This window comes from Dromiciops gliroides, chromosome 3 (assembly GCF_019393635.1).
Source record: "Dromiciops gliroides isolate mDroGli1 chromosome 3, mDroGli1.pri, whole genome shotgun sequence".
Taxonomy (NCBI): Eukaryota; Metazoa; Chordata; class Mammalia; order Microbiotheria; family Microbiotheriidae; genus Dromiciops; species Dromiciops gliroides.
In genome coordinates, this window is record NC_057863.1 from 259,044,274 (window position 1) to 259,062,468 (window position 18,195).

The following is an 18,195-nucleotide window of genomic DNA, read 5'->3' on the forward strand; positions in this document are numbered from 1 at the left end:
TCTTTAGTTTTTGATAAAAGATAAAAATACGAGCCAGTTCTTAGAGGAAAAAGAGTTCTTACTTTAAAAGAAAATGTACAGAAAGAATGAAAAATATGTTGCTGGTTCTAAATAGGAAAACAAAATTTTAATAATTATGCAATAGGAAACTGCTGAAGTATACATTACACAGATCAAATATTTGGAATTAAGATGTTAGGGTAATAGATGGATGATTGTAAGTTTATTGCTATTAAAGACTTCAAATTGCATTTATGTTTCTATGTACACAAGATTTTTAAATGGGCAAAATAATGAAGGTTGATATTTCTTTGTCTGCTATTCTCTAATGTTGAGTTTCTAATTGTACACAGTTTAGTGATATCTAGGAACATAAAGTTGTCACCCATCAATAAAAATCACAAAGTTGATTTAAAAAAAGAAAAAAGAATATTTATTGACCAATGATCTCTGATGCATCTCAGCTTCTCAGCACTGATGAAGCCACGCAGATCAGTGATAAGGCCATGATCCTGGAGAGATGGGTATATACTTCCAAAGCATTCTCAATAGACCATCATCAATAAATGCTGAAGTCATTGACCATATATCTCAGGTGGAAATCAATCCCTCTCTAGCCTTTCTTTCTTTCTTTCTTTCTTTCTTTCTTTCTTTCTTTCTTTCTTTCTTTCTTTCTTTCTTTCTTTCTTTCTTTCTTTCTTTCTTTCTTTCTTCCTTCCTTCCTTCCTTTCTTTCTTTCTTTCTTTCTTTCTTTCTTTCTTTCTTTCTTTCTTTCTTTCTTTTTTGCAGGGCAATGAGGGTTGAGTGACTTGCCCAGGGTCACACAGCTAATAAGTGTCAAGTGTCCGAGGCCAAGTTTGAACTCAGGTCCTCCTGAATCCAGAGACGGTGTTTTATCCACTGTGCCATCTAGCTGCCCCTCTAGCCAAACTTTCAACTGAAGAAGAGGTTTTGAACTCCATTATGCTCCTCTCATATGGCAAAGAACCTGGTTCTGATTCCCTCTCAGCGGAGATCTACAGGCAGAGGATCATACAAAAGTTTGCCAAAATCTTCTAGGTTATATGGCAAGAGGATGTTGGCCCCCAGAAAATCATTATCCACCTCTATAACAGAAAAGGAAACAAGTTTTACTATGAAAAACACTGAGGCAGGGTGTGGGAGAGTATCTCTTAGTCATTGCTGGCAGGATTCTTGCCAGAGTCCTTAATAGGTTGCTCCTTCCCCTGAAAAATGGTCATCTGTCTGAGAGCCAGTGTGGCTTCAGAAAGGGCTGAGAAACAATCAGCTTGGTGTTTGTTACATGACAACTCCAGGAGACATGCCAGGAGCATAATAGCTCTGTATACAACATTAATCAACATGGCCAAGGCCTTTGATACTGTCAGTCATGAGGGCTTGTGAAATATCATGGGAAAATTTGGGTGTCTGGAGTTCATCAGTATTTTATGCCAGTTTCATTATAGCATGCTTGCATAGGTTCTAGATAATTGATGATACTCTTATACTTTCCCAGTCACTAATGGAGTGAAGCAGGGCTGTGTGCTTGTTCCCATGCTTTTTAGCATGATGTTTTCCATGATGCTATAGAACACCTTCAATGAGGATGAAATTGGTACCAAGGTTAGCTATCCAGCTGATGGTAAACTTATTTAACTTGAAAAGGCTACAAACCAAGACTAAAGTGAAAGGATAACTGGTGTATGACATTTTGTTCAAAGATGATTGTGCATTCAATGCAGCCTGTTTGCAACAGAATATGGATCGATTCTCTGCCATGTATGCTCATTTTAGCCTGATGGTTAATACCAAGAAACAGAGTTTCTCCACCAGCCAGCACTGCACCATCTATAATGAAACCATCAGTTACAGCAAATGGAGAAATTTTGAATGCTGTAGATAAACTCACTTACCTTAGCAGTATGTTAGTTCAAGGATGTCAACCTAGATGATGATTCACATATTGCCAGAGCTAGCTCAGCAATCTGGGAGGCTTCAAAATAAAGTGTGGGAGAAAAGAGGTCTTAGAATGAAGGTCTACAGAGCCATTGTGATGACTTCATTGTTGTATATCTGTGAAACCTTGACAGTCTACCAGTACCATGCCAAGAAACTGAACTGCTTCCATTTGAATTGTCTTAGGAAGATTCTAAAGACCACCTGGCAAGATAAAAGTACCAGAAATTGAGATTCTTTCTTGAGCTGAACTTCCAAGTATTCAAACTCTACTGCAGAGAGAACAACTCTGATAGGTTGGCCAAGTAACCTGAATGCCAACTGCACTTCTTAAACATTATTTTATGAGGAACTCACACAAGACAAGTGTTCACACAGAGGCCAGAAGAAGTAATACAAGGACATTCTCAAGATGTCTCTGAAGAATTTTTGTATTGACTGTGAAACATGGATGACACTAGCAAAGGACCACCCAGCATGGCATGCCCACATCAAAGAAGGTGCTGTGATCTATGAGTAAAGCAGAATCACAGTAGCACAAATGGAAGGTAAGATGCACAAATCTAGAAACGTCTCCATCCCAAATGTCCAAATGGACTATTTGTTTCCAACCTGTGGTAGCATCTTCAGAGCTTATATTGGACTGATCAGCCATACTGTACTTCACCCCAGCATAGTGATGTCACTGGTCTCCTCCAAGTACAAAGGAAGATTTATCTGATTGCTTACCAACTCAGGGAGGAGAGAAGGGAGGGAGGAAAGGAGGGGTAGCATTTGGAATTCAAAACTTTAAATTAAAATATTTATTATGTTTTAAAAAATACAAAGGAAGAACAATTTCGGTTGATGATCCCAATAGCCCTTCATGGATTACACTATCATCTCCATGTTGATGATTCTCAAATCCACTTATTCAGCTCTAACTCTGCTAACCTCCAACTATCTATTGAACATCTCAAACTAGATATCTCACAGACTTCTTAAACTCGACATGTCAAAGACTGGCCTCATTTTCAACCTTCCTTTCAAACAGTCCTCTCTTCCTAATTTCCCTGTTATTGCTGAGGATATCACCAACCCTCCTAGTCCTCTAGGCACATAGGTGTCATCTTTGACTAGTCACCATCACCCTCCATATCTCATCTATTGCCAAGGCTTGTCAATTTTACCTTTCCATCCTCTTATTCTGACACCACCCTTATGCAAACCTTCATCACATTAATTGTAATAGCTTGTTGATTGGTGTGTATACCACAAGTCTCTCTCCACTCCAGTCCATCCCCCTCTTAGTAAAACGTGATCTTCCTAAAGACTGGCCACTTCCTAAAGATTCGCTACTACCCAATACTCAATAAACTCCAGTGGCTCCTATCTCCTCCACAATCAAATATAAAATCTTCTGTTTGGCATTCATAACCTACTTACCCTACCTTTCCAGTCTTCTTATACCTTATTCCCCCACCTTCTTCCATGTACTCTGAAATCTAGTGACACTTTTCTCCTTGCTGTTTCTCAAAGAAGGAATTCCAAATCCTGACCCTGGGGTACTTTTTTTTCCTTTTGTTGTTGTTGTTGTTTATTTTTTGGGTGAGGCAATTGGCGTTAAGTGACTTGCCCAGGATAACACAGCTAGTAAGTATCAAGTGTCTGAAGCCGGATTTGAACACAAGTCCTCTTGACTCCAGGGTCAATTCTCTATCCACTGTGCCACCTAGCTGCCCCCTTGAGGTACTTTCATTATTTGTCCCCTCTTCCTGTAATTCTCTCCTTCTTCATTTCCACCTCCTTGCTTCTTTCAAGTCCCAGGTAAAATCCCACCTTCTACAGGAAGCCTTTCCTGATCTTGATCAATCCTTATGATTTTGTACCATTATTTCCAATTTATCCTATATCTTGTTTGTCAATAGTTGTTTGCATGCTGTCTCTCCCATTAAACAGTGAGCTTCCTAAGAGTAGGAACAGTCTTTTCTCTTTGTTTGTATCCTCAGTATTAAGCACAGTCCCTGCCACATCATAGTTATTTAATAGACTGCTATTCCCCAACATACAATTGGTCAAAGGATATAAAAAATATTTCTCAGAAGAACTGTAAAGTATTAACAATCATCTTGAAAGAATGTCCTGAAGTACAAATCAAAACAACCCTGAAGTTTCAGCCCACATGTTGCAAATAGCCAAAGATGATAAAAACAGCAACACTCATTGTTGGAAGGAGTAGTTTGTGGTGATAGACCCACTAATGTAATTGTTGGTGGAGCTGTGAATTGGTACAACCATTTTGGAAAGCAATTTGAAATTATGCAAGTATAATGACTAAAATTCCATACCTTTTATCCCAGAGACTCTACTACTAGGAATATTGCCCAAGGAAACTATGGATAAGAATAAAGTCTTCATATACACCAAAATACTTATGGCAGCACTTTTGGGGGGATAGCAAAGCAGAAATAAAATAGATTGATAAATGACTAAACAAATTGTGGTACATTAATGTAATAGAATATTACTTTGCTGTACAAAATAATGAATGAGATGAATACAGAGAAGTATAGAAAGTCTATATAAATTGATTCAGAGTGAAGTAAGCAGAACCAAGAAAATACATACAATGACTACAATATAAATTGAAAGAATGACCTGCAAAAAAATCAAAAGTTAATGTAGCAAAATTTTAAAGCTCAAAAATTACTTGAAAGAACAGATATGAGAGGACAGCACCAATTTACCCTTTTGTGGAGTTTGGAGGTCTATAGGGGTTGCACATTGCACAGTTTTTGGACTATTAAAATGTATTGATGAGATGTGGTAATTTGGGGCCTCTATCTTTTTTTGTGTCTTGAAAAAATATTCTGTTTTATCAGATGACTCTGAAAGAAGAGAGGGGAAGGGATAATTGGTAAACTCTGATGATATAAAAACAGAAGACATCGATAAAAACTTATTTTTTAAAATAAATGTTTGCTGACTAACAATTACAGTAATCATTAGATTTTTTGTGAAGCAATGTATTTTGTAGTACAGTTAACTTCACAGGTTTGTCATCAAGATCAAATGAGATAATATATGCTTTGAAAATGTTAGAACATGGGCAGCTAGGTGGCGCAGTGGATAGAGGGCAAGAATTGTGTCTTTTTTATTTTGGTGCCAACAGTGCCTAGTACAGTATCTTGAACATAATAAATACTTAATTGTTTGCTGAATTGATTTTTTATATGACTGAATTTCCCCTTCTTTTATCATAACACATTTTCCTGAGGCAAAAAACAAAAACAAAACCTACATTAGTAGTCCAATCTATGTCCTAAGAGAGATATAATTTAGGTGCTTACAATTTTAATCTTGCTAACAATTATGAATATGACACAATTCATTTTTTATTCAACTGTGGACTTTTAAAATCTGGAAATATCTAATTTAAATCTTCTTAATTGAATCTTAAAGCTACGAATGAAAAGAGTCTGTTCTAATCTGTGGCTTTTTGGCAAGTGTTAAAATATTTAAGCGCAAAGGTGAACTAAGGTGATTCTCCAACAATACATGGGAGAAATCTTTTTAAAGAACACATTATTAAATTCAGAAGACAGCATTTTCACAGCAGTGATATAAAAATACTTGATGATTTACTTTGCCTGTGTTGTGGAATCAGATGATTCAAAACCATATATGCACTAATTCCTTTGCAAAATAGGGCTGGAATTAAAGAGGTTTCAGGAGCCTTACCTAAGTGTTGCTTCACATTCTTGAGAGCATATCATTATGTTAATATCTTTTTCTTTTGTATTTTAAAAATCCATTTAGAGTGGAAATTCAACAATATGTTACAGTTTTCATATTGTTATATGTTATTGGCTTAAACTAAGTTCATTTCACAGACACTAAAACTGTCATTTCTTTCAATTCAAGTCGGGAAGCTAAGTGATATAGTGTATATGGTGCTAGACTTGGAGTCTGGAAGACCTGAGTTTGAATCACACCTCAGTCACTATCTGTGTGGTCCAATATAAACCATTCAATCTTTCTTAGCTTCAGTTTCTTCATGTATAAAATGGACATAACAATCAACTTCACAGGTTTGTCATGAAGATCAAATGAGATAATATATGCTTTGAAAATGTTAGAAAATGGGCAGCTAGGTGGTGCAGTGGATAAGAGCATTGGCCCTGGAGTCAGGAGTACCTGGGTTCAAATCCGGCCTCAGACACTTAACACTTACTAACTTTGTTTCCCTGGGCAAGTCACTTAACCCCCAATTGCCTCGCTAAAAAAAAAAAAAGAAAGAAAGAAAGAAAAAAAAAGAAAAAGAAAATGTTAGAACAATATGTAAATGTCAGCTATTAATTCCAGTGAAAAAGGTGTACTGCAGCAGGAGATACTTCAAACTGATCCTTCAGATCCAATCATCCTTTTCTCCTCCTCATCCTCAGCATCCCTGTCTAGCCAGGGAGAAAAAGGCCCTGGGAGGAATAATCAACAATTGTTAATATGTACGCATCTGAGAGAGATGAACAAGATGGTAAATTTTGTTTCTAAGTAGTGAGGGCTAAGGAAAAATGTTTCAATATTTTATTTACTTAACCACTGGTATGGCTTGCCTAGAGTCACACAGCTAGTGTCTGAAGCTGGATTCAAACTTGGGTGTTGGGAAATTATCTTTACTGTAAAGAATGCAACATCTTGGAAGAGGTACCTTGTGAAATTGACAATTGGTCCCCCATTTTATTTTGCTTTATTTATTAATTATTGATGGAGAATTGTCTCTAATCAGTGTATTATATTTGTGGATTAAATTTGTACTTAATTGAATAGGCATCAGTGGCAGAATCTGTAAGAATTTTAGCTTCCCTATTCCTATAGGCTACAGCCTGACCACAAAGCCCACCCCCCTGTGAGCTTTTGCTGACCATTGCCAGGGCTGGGGGTGGGGGGGTGGGGAGGAGGAGTCAATTTGGTCACAGGATTTTTTCACACCATGAGATGTTCTGGAATATGTCAGCCAACTCTATGCTTTTCCCCTTGCCATGGCTTCTGGAAACCCCTTCTCTGAGTCAAGCCAAATGTAAGCCCACCCCCTAGCTTTGTTAGATCAATAATAGCCCTGGTTTATTTTACATCACCAGATCCTATGTGACTAACTATAAAAGAGTTGCTTTGCTTATCAAAGGTGTCTTTGGCTACTGAGGAGCCATTGACCTCAGTTATTGGCAATTACCAGGCTTCCTAATAAATTGATCATCCTTGGAACTTTGTAGTTCAGTTTCTCTTTATCACAGATTTTTATCACAACAATCTGTCAGTGGGGGAATCTGGTGACTGTGTGTCAAAGATATGAAGTCACATTGATAATAAAAATACGTTAAGGCATGCTAAGGAAATTGCTGCAGTCTGTGGCAACTTAGGGTATTTTTTAAAAACCCTGTTACAGGAGAGGGAAGGAGATGGGGGAAATTATTTAAGGGAAAAACAGGGATGGAGAAGCAGTTTATAGGATAATATTTCCCATGCCACTGTCAGAGTTTATTAGTAGAATGAAAAGACATTTTAGGGCAGGAGACAAGAAGAAGAGACCAAATACTTTTACACTTGTGAAATAGGTTTCTTGAGACAAAATTGCAAGATTGAAGCAACCATTTAGACCAGACTGCAGGTGTTTTATCAAATAACAAGCAGTTTTTATGACAGTGGATCAAATCACCTGCTTTAACTAGGTCCTTACCCAGTTTATTGTATTATGTTCCTTCTTCAATAGATGTTTAGGACTTTCTATTATTAGGCTACCAGATATTTGGGAAGGGGATCTCAATATTATTAATCCATCAAAATGCTACAAAATTATTGCAGCCTCTGTTTTTCCTTCACATGGGTATTCATAACTTCAGGTCTAGCACTCTATCTCCTGCTCCAGCACAGTGTCTGGAAGGCGAAGGGAAAGAAAGTACCAAGAAGAAGGTGTTCAGAAATGTCACATACTTCAGAGAGTTTAAGATGGACAGGGACTGAAAAAAAGCCAATGGATTTGTTGATGTAAGATTTATATGGGAAGGTTGGAGCCCACATTGAAGGACATTAAGGGAATATGTGTTTCTCTTTAAGAGGTGTCTCACTGGTAAACTGGATCAGGGAGGGATGACAGGCAAGAACAGGGATAAATGCCAGAATTCCTACTATAGATAGAGTTCCCTCTAACCTGCAAAACAAGTTCAAAATTTAAGGGATGTTTCCCTATAGCGACCCCATAAGAACATGGATTTTCCTTTTGCATGCTTGACTCAGTTTTGTCTCCAGGGTTTATAGAATGTAACGATTGGAATGATGCCACCTGCTGGAGACTTACTGTAGGAAAGCTCTGCCATGAGGAGAAGGCACCTGAGAGCAAGACATGTGGCTTTTCTTTGGCGTCAGGAAGTGACATTTGCTTCTGGGAGGAAGAGGGGGCGAGGCTGGCCCTCTCGCTCTTTTCACCAGAACTCTCATGGAGAGCAGAGCAGAACTGTAGCTCCCTGAGATAGATAGCTGAATCTAGGCCTCTTTCTATCTCTCTTCACCAAATTTTTATTCTCCTTAATAAATGCTTAAAAGTCTAAACTCTTGCTAAAGCTTATAATTTATTGGCGACCACTCATTAGATATTTTAAACAGACTAGCTAGAATTTTAGCCCCTTTCAAGAACTAGATACACATGCACATGTGTACGTGTGTATACATATATGTATATGTAATTCTGTTGTTCAGTTATTTTCAACCATGTCTGACTCTTCATTTGGGGTTTTCTTGGTAAAGATACTGGAGTGGTTTGCCATTTCCTTCTCCAGCATATTTTTTTTGTTGTTTTTTAAAGTTTTTTTGTTTTGTTTTTTTGCGGGGCAATGAGGGTTAGGTGACTTGCCCAGGGTCACACAGCTAGTAAGTGTCAAGTCTCTGAGGCTGGACTTGAACAGAGGTCCTCCTGAATCCAGGACTGGTGCTTTATCCACTGTGCCACCTAGCTGCCCTCTCCAGCACATTTAACAGATGATGAAACTGCAGTAAACAATGTTAAGTGATTTGCCCAGGGTCACACAGCTAGTAAGTATCCAAAGCCAGATTTGAATTCAGGAAGATGAGTCTTCTAGACTTCAGACCTGGCACTCTATCCACTGTGCAACCATTTTATAAAATAACTCCCTTATGAAATCTCTTTTATTGCTGTTTTCTATTAAATTCTTCTACTGTCATCTAATATTTCACATGTGTAAGTATATTTTATATATCATTACATATTACATATATATTATTTGTATTCAATACAAAATTTTGAAGGGGAGGAACTGTTTTATGTTTCTTTATATTCTGTATAGCAACTAGTACATAGTTAGCACTTAAATATTTGTTGAATTGATATGTTTCCATTAAAGTAACTGTGCATAGGCCACATGTTATCCATAAAGAAGAGACATTCTCTGACACAATTTATCATGGAAACAAGGGAAAACTGAGGGTTTTTAGGCATTACAAGAATTTTAAAAGTAGATTATGTTAGCATCTGTACTAATGGATCAACCATTCACTGAAGAGAGAACTTGCAGTTACCAGATGTTTCTATTGTCTATCCTAGAAAAGAAATCTAAATTTTAGAAATTCACATTATAAATTCCTCCCTCTCATCCCTGCACCTAACAAACAAAGCAGATTTTTAAAGCATTTTTTGCATTTGGTAATGTTTGTATAATAAATCCAGAAAGACAAATTAGTTAGATTTGTGGGTATTCTGTAGTGGAAGAAAATGAAAATCCTCTTTCCTTTGCTCAAACCTGAAACAGAACTATTTTTTCAATAATGCTGCCAACTTAATTAGTATGTGGGATTGGCCAGGTGGGAATTAGTGGCACCAAGGGGTAAAATAATTAGCAAATATAGTTGTACTAGGACATTTCTAATTATATATATGTACTCTACTAAAAAATACTGTTTGAATATGCGTGGCTGGTATGGGAGAGAACAGGACCAGAAAATCAAGAGCTCTCACTTTAGGGGTCAAGGAGGAATTTTGTCAATGCCTCCTACTACATACAGTTCTTAATGGGACATGTCAGCACTCATCAGAATCATCATATAGTAAACAACTAGGTCAGAGCCATTGCAAGAACAGCCGGGGGTGGGGGGGGGCAGCTAGGTGGTGCAGTGGATAGAGCACTGGCCCTGGATTCAGGAGGACCTGAGTTCAAATCCAGCCTCAAACACTTGACACTTACTAGCTATGTGACCCTGGGCAAGTCACTTAACCCCAATTGCCTCACCAAAAAGAAGAAGAAGAAGAAGAAGAAGAAGAAGAAGAAGAAGAAGAAGAAGAAGAAGAAGAAGAGCAGGGGTTGGGAAGTGGGTCCATTGCCAATCTTTTTTTTTTTTTTTTGGTGAGGCAATTGGGATTGAGTGACTTGCCCAGGGTCACACAGCTAGTAAGTGTTAAGTATCTGAGGTCAGATTTGAACTCAGGTCCTCCTGAATCCAGGGCCGGTGCTTTATCCACTGCACCACCTAGCTGCGCCTCCATTGCCAATCTTGATATTGGGGTGGTGATGCCATCTTGTACTGGACGTTAGAACATATGAATGACCCAAATTAAAACAAGGCAGCTTTTCCTGCCTAGCTGCATTCCAGGTTACAGAGCACTCTATCAACTGCCCCAGAGCAATGTCTAGAAAACCCACCTAACACAAGTAGCCTTCCTCAGATGGCAAAATGGTACCAGCCCTTCTCAGGGCAAGACATTTATTTATCAACAGTTACATCATCACATGCCTGACTGGCCAGGTCAGATGTCTCTCAGAAACTATCTCTGTGACAAATATATGACATCCTAGGAAAAAGAAAGACTCTCCAATCCAATGATTTCTTGCATTCAGTCTCTAAGAATAGGGCAGGATAATAATGGACCACTTTGGGACATTGTTCTGGCCGACCCTCTCAAGTCTTTGCTTATTTCTTCACCAGTGTAGAGTCACTGGTGCCTTGAGGTCTTCTACCCTGGAGAGGGGTTGGTACACCCTGAAAAAACAGTACAGGCTCTCATCAGTTAACAGCCTTCTTTTCCTCTGGGGTGGTTTGGACAGCTGCTTGCCTGGAAGACTCTGGGTACCAAAGCATTGCATTGTTGGAAGATTCTTTGCTTTCTAACAGCACAGGGGAGGTGAAATTATCACTATTTAACTAACTATAGAGAATCTGTATTTACTTGGAAGAAACATGAATCGGTTTTAATTCTGAGTTTCATTAATGAGGATGAGGGAGAATCCTTATTTAGCTCCTGTGGAAAAAGCAAACATTTGGTATAATCTGCCTGATGCACTACTCAAGGAGGAGGAGTTTCAGTGAGTGAGTAGATGGTGGTATTGGGCGAGTCTTTGCATCAATTTAGACTCCAGGACACATTGCTTGTGAGAGGCTTTTGACTTCTAGTCTCTTTACTACAGATAAAGAATTGTTGCCTAGGCTAAAAGTATCATCTCTGCAGTGTATAGAGCACCGGCCCTGGATTCAGGAGGACCTGAGTTCAAAACCAGCCTCAGACACTTAACACTTACTAGCTGTGTGACCCTAGGCAAGTCACTTAACCCCAATTGCCTCACAAAAAAAAGTATCATCTCTTCTTGTGGGCCTGATATTCCTGGTGCTGTTCCTGATCAGGGTCACCTCTTTGTATCAGGAGAAGAATCTGTGCCTCTGCAGGTTTCATCCTTTCTGGGTTCCTTGTTCTAGGTTCTTAGGGCTGCTGTTGATCATCACCACCACCACCACCACCACCATCATCACCACCACCACCACCATCATCACCACCACCATCACCATCATCACCACCACCACCACCACCATCACCATCATCACCACCACCATCACCATCACCACCACCACCACCACCATCACCACTACCACCACCACCACCACCATCATCACCACCATCACCATCACCACCACCATCACCATCACCACCACCATCACCATCACCACCACCACCATCACCATCATCACCACCACCATCACCATCACCACCACCACCACCACCATCACCACCACCACCACCATCATCACCACCACCACCACCACCATCACCATCACCACCACCACCACCATCATCACCACCACCACCACCACCATCACCATCACCACCACCACCACCATCATCACCACCACCACCACCACCATCACCATCACCATCACCACCACCACCACCATCATCACCACCACCACCACCACCACCATCATCACCACCACCACCATCATCACCACCACCACCACCATCACCACCACTACCACCACCACCATCATCACCACCACCATCACCACCACCACCTCCACTACCACCACCACCATCACCACCACTACCACCACCACCACCATCATCATCACCATCACCATCACCACCACCACCACCATCATCACCACCACCACCATCAGCAGGAGACCTAGTGTAAACTGCAAAGATTTGGTATCACTTAGCACATGGACCAGATTGTTAAGTACTAAGATTTGATTTGGTCCTTCTGTAGGAAGTAGGAAAAAACTACTGTCTTCTGTTCTTTTTCACATTTTCACAATTTCTCTTCCCCCCCCACTCCATTTTTCTTTATTGTAACTCCTTCACCAGGAGTGGGATTATACTCTTTTTTGTTTTAATTTTTCTCTTTACTACTTTTTATTCAAAGAGAATTGTCCAGAAAATGCCCCAAAAGTATTTATGTGATGGAAGGTTCTCAATAACAGAGGTGCTAAACTCATGGTCCATGGGCCACATATGGCCTGCAAAACTCCTAAGTACATCCCTAACCAGGTTAGAATGTAATCTGGAAATATTTAACAAAATATATAAAAAATAACATTGCTGTTCAGTCATTTCGTTGGTGTCCAACTCTTTGTGACCCCATTTGTGGCTTTCTTGGCAAAGATAATGGAGTAAATTTGCTATTTCTTTCTCCAGCTTGTTTAACAGATGATGAAACTAAGGCAAACAGGGTTAAGTGACTGGCCTAGGGTCACACAGCTAGTACATGTCTGAGGACAGATTTGACTTAGGTCCTCCTGACTCTAGGCCCTGCACTCTGTCCACTGTACCACCTAGCTGTCCCCAAATATAATAAAACATAGATACTATTAATTTGTGGTTTTCTAAGGCAATACTTGTCCCACAGGGATCTGTTTCTATTTGTATTTGATACTAGTCCATTTGACATAGAAGATCTGTAGGACCTTGCCAATGATCTGTAATAAGACCAATCCTTAACAGGACCCTCCCCCTCCCTAAAAGCCTCTTCCACAACCTACCCTAACTCCTTAAACATGGGTTAGCTTGCTATTTTTCTGTAAGATGGAACAAATCCAGGATTAAATTTATCTGGAGGTGGGGCTAGATGGCAAGGCCCAAACTGCATCTCCCTGGATGCTGCTTTCTTGTAATCTTTTGGTTGTATTCATATGGTAGGCAATGCATAGAGTTCTGGACCTTGACTCAAGAAGAACTGAATTTAAATATGGTATCAGATATTTACTGTGTAGCCCTGGGTAAGTCACTTAACTTGTCTATCTCAGTTTCCTTTTTAAAAATTCGGATAATAATATAGCATTTACATCCCAGGGTTGGGAAAGTGGTTTTAAACCTTAAAGTGCTAGATAAATCCTAGCTATTTTTGTTCCTGGTAACCTAAAGGCAAAAAAAAAAAAACAAAAACCTGATCCATATGTGGTTGGGTCCCTTCAAATTTGGTGGATGTCCCAAAATAATATGAACAGATGTATTTCAATCTGAAGATGAGGAGCCATATCTACTTGAGCTAAATACTACTGTATTCTTGTTGCATATTCTTTCTATGTTAAAGCTGGTAAACCTCTTTTTGTGACTTCTTGTGATCTCTAAGTGTCTCACCTTGCCCCAACATCAAACCTGAAGTAATGGGATGGCAACCTGAGTAAGATCTACCCCTAACACCTGACAGAAAATCCCAAACCAAGAGCCTCAGTTAGAAAAATTAAATCATAAAATTTTAAAAGAGCTCTGGGAAAAAATTACAAAGAAAATCTCTCAAAAGATACCACATAAAACCTAATATAAATAGGAGACATGCTGAAAAATTGGATGTCACAGATATAACTCAATAACTTTAGAACACAAGTAGAAATATTAAAACAAAAGCAGAAGAGTAAAAAAAAAAGAAAAGAAAAAGGAAAGTATCTATCAAAAAATATCTTACCTGGAAAACAGAATAAGGAAAAATATTTTTCAGTATATCCAAGTTATGATGGCCAGATTCCTACTTATTCTCTCTGGGATGGTTTGCTCACACTAACCTACATTCTCACTAACAAGTCTGGGAATTACAAAGAACCACCATCACATGATTACAACTCAGTACTTTTTTTCAAGAGCTTAGCTGTAACTATTTTGTGAGAGGGATACAATGGTACTATTCATCACTTTAGGTCCTAAATCCCAACAAGGATGCTTCCTATATACCACAAATCAATGGCTCTTTAACATAAAAGATTTGCTAAATGATAAGATAATAATCAGTTTAACATTTATTCACCAGAAAGCAATCACATAACCAAGAATAATAACTTCTTATCATAATACAACAGTAGGAATAAGGGTTTGTATCAAAGTCCTTTTTTTTAATAAACTATTTTATTTTTTTCCCGTTACATGTAAAGATAGTTCTCTGATTTTTCTCTTATACCATGACTAATGCAGAAATATGTTTAATGTTATTATGTATATATATATATAAAACGTATATCAGATCACCTGCTGTCTAGGGGAGGGGGGAGGGAGGGGAGGAAGGGAGAAAAATCTGAAGTTGGAAAGCTTATATAAACATATTTCTGCATTAGTCATGGTATAAGAGAAAAATCAGAGCAATGATGAAAAACCTCAAAATAGAAAAACAACAGCACCCGAAACAAAAGAAATAGTATGGTTCATTAGCATCTATACTCCACAGTTCTTTTTTTTTTCCTGGATTTGGAGATCCTCTTCCATCATGAGTTCCGTGGAACTCTTCTGTACCATTGCATTGGTGAGAAGAATACAGTCCATCACAGTAGATCAACATAGATGTCAGGTGGTACCTCAGAGTTGTTTTAATTTGTATCTCTCTAATCATTAGAGATTTAGAGCATTTTTTTCATATGGGAATAGATAGCTTTGGTTTCTTCATCAGAAAACTGCCTGTTCAAACATGAGATAGAGTATATTATAAAATGCAAAGTGGATGATTTTGATTATATTAAATTAAAAATTTTTTGTACAAACAGAAGCAATGCATCCAAAATTAGAAGGGAGGCAGAAAGCTGGGAAACAATTTTTGAGGCCAGTGCTTCTGATAAAGGCCTCATCTCTAAAATATATAGGGAATTAAATCAAATTTATAAGAATCCAAGTCATTCCCCAATTGAGAAATGGTCAAAGGATATGAACAGGCAGTTTTCTGATGAAGAAACCAAAGCTATCTATTCCCATATGAAAAAATGCTCTAAATCTCTAATGATTAGAGAGATGCAAATTAAAACAACTCTGAGGTACCACCTGACACCTATCAGATTGACTAAAATGACAAAAAAGGAAGATAATAAATGTTGGAGAGGCTGTGGGAAAATTGGAACACTAATGCATTGTTGGTGGAGCTGTGAGCTGATCCAACCATTCTGGAGAGCAATTTGGAATTATGCCCAAAGGGCGATAAAGCTGTGCATACCCTTTGACCCAGCAATTCCACTTTTAGGTCTTTTGCCCAAAGAAATCATGGAAGGGGGAAAGGGACCCACGTGTACAAAAATATTTATAGCTGCTCTTTACGTGGTAGCAAGGAATTGGAAGTTGAGGGGGTGCCCATCAATTGGGGAATGGCTGAACAAGTTGTGGTATATGAATACAATGGAATACTATTGTGCTGTAAGAAATGATGAGCAGGAAGAGTTCAGAGAAACCTGGAGGGTCTTACGTGAGCCGATGATGAGTGAGATGAGCAGAACCAGAAGAACATTGTACACAGTATCATCAACATTGAGTGTTGACCTACTGTGATGGACTATATTCTTCTCACCAATGCAATGGTACAGAAGAGTTCCAGGGAACTCATGATAGAAGAGGATCTCCAAATCCAAGAAAAAAAAAAGAAAGAAAGAACTGTGGAGTATAGATGCTGATTGAACCATATTATTTCTTTTGTTTTGGGTGCTGTTGTTTTTTTTTTTCTATTTTGAGGTTTTGCATCACTGCTCTGATTCTTTCTCTTGTAACAGGATTAATGCAGAAATAGGATTAATGTTATTATGGGTATATATATATGTGTGTGTATATATCTATATCTATATGTATATGTATAGAGATATATAGATATAACCTATATCAGATTACCTGCTGTCTAGGGGAGGGGGGGAGGGAGGGGAGGGAGGGAGAAAAATCTGAAATTGTAAAGCTTGTATAAACAAAAGTTGAGAACTATCTTTACATGTAACGGAAAAAATAAAATATCTCATAAAAAAAAAAAGAAAACTGCCTGTTCATATCCTTTGACCATTTCTCAATTGGGGAATGACTTGGATTCTTATAAATTTGATTTAGTTCCCTATATATTTTAGAAATGAGGCCTTTATCTGAAGTACTGGCCATAAAAATTGTTTCCCAGCTTTCTGCCTCCCTTCTAATTTTGGATGCATTGCTTCTGTTTGTACAAACAATTTTTAATTTAATGTAATCAAAATCATCCATTTTGCATTTTATAACATTCTCTATCTCTTGTTTGGTCATAAACTGTTTTCCTTTCCAAAGATCTGAAAGGTAGACTATTCCTTTCTCTCCTAATTTACCTATGGTATCACCTCTTATGTCTAAATCATGTATCCATTTTGACCTTATTTTAGTATAAGGTGTCAGATGTTGGTCTATGCCTAATTTCTGCCATACTATCTTCCAGTTTTCCCAGCAGTTTTTGTCAAATACTGAGTTCCTATACCAGAAGTTGGAGTCTTTGGGTTTATCAAACACTACATTACTAGTGTCATTTACTACTATATTTCCTGTGCCTAGCCTATTCCATTGATCTACCACTCTATTTTTTAGCCAGTACCAGATAGTTTTGATGACTGCCGCTTTATAGTAAAGCTCCAGGTTTGGTACTGCTAACCCACCTTCCTGTGCATTTTTTTTTCATTATTTCCCAGGATATTCTTGATTTTTTGTTTTTCCAGATGAATTTTGTTATTTTTTTTCTAGCTCTATAAAATAATTTTTAGGTAGTCTGATTGTTATGGCACTGAATAAGTAAATTAATTTAGGTAGTATTGTCATTTTCACTATATTAGCTGTGCCTATCCATGAGCAATTGATATCTTTCCAATTATTTAGATCTGATTTGATTTGTGTGAAGAGTGTTTGGTAATTGTGTTCATAGAGTTCCTGAGTTTGTCTTGGCAAGTAGACTCCCAAGTATTTTATATTATCTACTGTTACTTTAAATGGAATTTCTCTTTCTATCTCTTGCTGCTGGACTTTGTTGGTCATGTATAGAAATGCTGTGTATCAAAATTCTTAAATAAGAATTTCATATCCAATATATATAATGAACGTATGCGTGTACAAAACCAAACCTAAACAAATGGTTCTCAAAAGCATTACAAACTATTAACAACTAAATGAAAGAATGCTCCAAAACATTAATAATAAGAGAAATACAAATGGCATTTTTTTTCAGTTGTCATTCTCCTTGACCTTTGCAGCCTTTGACACTGCTGATCATTCACTACTCCTCAATAGTATTCTCTCTCGGTTTTTATGACACCTCTTTCTCCTGGTTTTCCTCCTACCCATACATTTCCTCCTATACTCCTCTGTCTCCTTTGCTGGATCCTTTTCCAGATCATGCCCTTTAACTACAGGTTTCCCTGAAGGTTCTGTCCTGGGTCTTCTTTTCTCTATATATACTACTTCACTTGGTGATCTCATCAGCTCCCATGGAATAATTGCCATCTCTATACCGATGACTCTAAAATCTACCTATTCTACCCTAAACTCTCTGCCAATTTCCAATCTTGCATCTCCAATTTCCTTTGACAAGAAGATGACAGGAAGCCACAAGAGTTTATTTAATTGACTCTTTTCTGACATGCCACCATTCTAGCAGAGACCCTCATCACCACCAACCTCAATTATTGAACTAGCCTGCTGGTGGAGCAGGCTACCTTGTCTCTCCCCACTCCAATCCATCTACCATTCAA

At 38.2% G+C, this 18,195-nt stretch overlaps 1 protein-coding gene across 3 annotated transcripts in view; it reads right to left on the bottom strand.

Annotated features, from left to right (window-relative positions):
• The window catches only part of GRIK1 (glutamate ionotropic receptor kainate type subunit 1), a 133,344-nt gene that overhangs the window by 93,902 nt on the left and 21,247 nt on the right, over nt 1-18,195 (bottom strand). The window lies entirely within an intron of this gene.